Below are 3,826 nucleotides of genomic sequence, written 5' to 3'. Positions count from 1 at the left end.
AAGTATCTGTCCGCAACAGGACTTGCCTGGTCGGAAACCGGCTTGTTGTGGGATAAGCCTCTCCTGTAGTATAGCATTTATCCTGTTAAGGATAAGCCTCTCGAATAACTTATATAGGTGGCACAACAACGAAACAGGCCTGTAGCTTCTTGGGTCCTTGGAGTCCTTACCTGGTTTGAGTAGCGCAATTGCTCTTGCCTTCCTCCACATATTTGGTAACTTAAGGTCAGTGACGCAGGTATTAAATAATTTGAGCAGCCACTGCAACGTTATGTCGCCAAAATTATCGATACCAGGTGCTTTATTAATCTTCATGTCCTTTACTGCCGTGTTAAGCTCGTCCATCGAAAAGGGTTCGCGGAGATATTGATCCTCATTTTTTTCGTCTCGGACCAGTGGCTGCCTTGATTGTCTTCCGCGTATCTTGCCGTTCCTTAGTAGTTGTGTGGCTACTTGGTCGGCCGTTACTTCAGTGAAATTCTCTTTTGTCTTCTTTGGATCTCCACTGAGATTTTTAAGTAATTTCCAAGCCCTTCTGCTGTTTACCTTCATATCAAGATTTTCCATCATGTTCCGCCATTTCTGCGTTCTGCCATCGGCGATGGACCGCATGAGATCCTCACCTGCTTCAACTGTATCCTCAGCGAATGGGTCCTTCTCAAACAGTTTTTGGTAGCGATTGAGCAGCGGTTTGGTGTCTTTCGTTAAGCCTGCTATATATTGAGTTCTGCATCCTCTTGGTATGCATTTACGTGATATTTTTCTTACCAGCTCGATGAATGACTCATAATTTTCTGGTTGGGGTGTTATTTCCCTCACCTCGGCATCCAGGTTCTCTTTGAACCTGTTCCATTCGGCCTTCTTGAAATTGAAGCGTCTCTTAAAGGGTACCTGTTCCGGTTCCAAAATAGCGCTAGCGATACATATAATCGGTCTGTGTTGAGTCTTCGGTATTGGTTTTCCCATGTGTTTGCTACACATTGCTGCCAGTCTCGACGATACAAATATATTGTCTGGATTGTAGCCTCTCTTCCACCTACCGCTATTGAAAGAAGATGGTAACTTCGGGTCATGTATTAGCTGAAAGTCATGCGTTTCAGCCCAAGATTCAAGATCTGCGCCGTTGTTATCGGTTTCCCTATATCCCCATGCAGTGCTTTTACAATTGAAATCGCCGAGGATAAAATTTGGACGTTGTTTTTTAAAATTTGCGGGTTTATCAAAAGCAAAGGGGACATTAGGTGGCTTATAGATTGAGGTCACGCAGTACTGCGGTGTTTCAACAGTGAGAATCTCAATGTCGTCCGTATCCGTTAGGGAGGCTGATATAATATTGGTGCCTGGTCGAGCAAATATCGCGCTTCCGTATTGATTATGGGGTCTCTCCACAATCAAATCCATTCCCTCCACCCTGGGTCTGCATCTGTCATTTCCTCTGTGGGTTTCCTGGACAAGGAGGATGTCGCATGCATGCTCTTTGCATATCTCTGCCAGTATGGCAAGTAAAACACGTTTACATAAAATTGTTAATCAAAATCTAAATCAGAACGAACAAACACACGTTCCTTAGCAACAGGTAAAAAAAAACACACACGTCTAGCCTACTAGGAAAGGCCCGCAATTGGCTGGCGCCTGGTGTCATGATTGAATAAGAATGAGCCACAGGGTCGAGAACGCAAATCACACGCGTGTACGTCATTAAAAATATGCATTATCGAATATTTGTCCATACTCCCCGCCTTGAATGATTAACACATCGTTCAATATGCACAGAAAACAGCCACAAATGGTCCAATAACTGTCTAATTCAGAATGACTTCTCTGCCAGTGGTAAAGGGCTTCTAAATCTTGCTAACACCGCGTTCGATGATTCCATTCATGGTTTTGATTGTAGCAACCCGGACAACATTGTCAGTTCCTGGTTCTATCCGGTCCTAAGTTCTATAACTCGACCCAACGCCCATTTGCATAGTGGTAAATTGTAATTTTTTATCAAAACGAGGTCGTTAAGCTTTAACGTATGGCTGGAAGTTTTCCATTTCATTCGTTGCTGCAGTTGATTAAGGTAAAGCTTAGACGATTGTTTCTAAAATGTTGCTTTCCCACAATCCACCAAAGTTAGGTGTATGTGGAGGTATGAAATACCATGTAATATTTTGATTTGTACATGCAGAAACGATATCCTCTTGTGAAGATGTTAAATGTTCATATCAATCCTTAATTCATTATATGCAAGAAAATTGGAACCATTGTCTCAGTAGATATGAGAAGGTTTCCCTCTTCTTGCAACAAATCGACGTAGACCCCCAAGAAATGATTCAGTAGTCAGTAAGCTTATTAGTTCTAAATGAACTGCTTCACACTGCTTGAACTGTTTCTCACTGCTGTTGAGAAACAGATAAATAAACCAATGTAAGACTAAAAAGTTTTACATCCACGTCCTTTTCTATCTTTTAAGATAAATTTATAGTCTAAAACAGTAATACTAAATGGTGGTGAAATCTCTACTCTATGTTTTGGTAAGTCTGCCATTATTGAAGTTAAAGGCTTAGGTTTATATCTGAAACACTTCACGCAATTTCTAACAGATTTTGATAAAGACATACCTATTATTATTCAAAATTTCCGTCTAACACATTGTGGGCCAGCATGATGCATCTGCAAGTGTCCAAATTGAAAAATCAATTTACTTAGAGGATGATGTTGATCCAATAATAATGGATGCTTTTCATTATAAGTGAGAGAAGATTTGTTAAGACGACCACCAACTCTTAGTAATCCTTGATCATCCAAAAATGGTGTTAATGACAATAATCGATTTGTACATTGGTTATTCGTTAACAACATTATTTCTTTGTGAAATTATTCATTTTGTGCCCTTAACAAGTTGTAACTTGGCATTATTAAATTCTGTGGCAGAAATTGAGCCCACTTTTCGTTTAGTCCTTAATGTTTTTAAGTTTGATATAAATCTCAAACAATAAGCGACAATTCTTATTAACCTTGTCAAACTTGAAAATTTATTAAACAAAAAAGTCATCTCATGTTCGATACAGGCTAAAACTTTCGACCTTGGACGCCACCTTCACCTGTCAAAAATACGTCAATTTTGACAGAACATGATTTTTTCATGTTTTATCGAAAAGTATCACCTTTGGCGATATCTGTGTCAAATTTCAGATTTTTAAGCTGATTGGTTACCTCTCAAAGTACATTCAAGTCAGGACTGCACTAGCCAAGTAGGGATCTCGTGGAAAACCGGATAATTTCCACAGTTTTCAACTTAAATTTTTGAAATTTGGTGTACGTCTAAACTAACCGAATTCCTCAAATCTGGCGTTGATAGAATTTCTATTTTTTCAAGTCAGGACTGAACTAGCCAAGTAGGGATCTCGTGGAAAACCGGATAATTTCCTTCCACAGTTTCTTATAACTCTAATGTAGTTCGTAATTACGAAGTAAGGTAAATTTTATATTGGTTTTATTAAGTCTAATAATTGAAAACATGATAAAGTTGTTGATACATTTTTTTATTAAGTTCAAACAATTTTAACAAAATATCAATTAAATTAAATTAAAGTGTACCTTTCAGAGTATTTGCAAAAATGTATGTTTTCCGGTCTATGCAATATGCAGAATTCACCATTCTGCCTGTACAATTCGAGGTCTCTTTTTCCTGTGGTCTAAACTCCTCGGCGTTTCTGCGGGTGCTACGGTGCTCCTGTGGGTTGCAGCGGAAGGATTGACGTCTGTGGGCAAGTGGGGATGCAAAGGGATAAGGTTTTTAAACTCCCCTAAAGTAATTAGGTTGAAATTCGTGCACATG

Source organism: Ips typographus, linkage group LG1 (genome assembly GCF_016097725.1).
Source record: "Ips typographus isolate SLU linkage group LG1, UJ_Ityp_2.0, whole genome shotgun sequence".
Lineage (NCBI taxonomy): Eukaryota > Metazoa > Arthropoda > Insecta > Coleoptera > Curculionidae > Ips > Ips typographus.
This window is presented reverse-complemented; position numbering follows the sequence as displayed.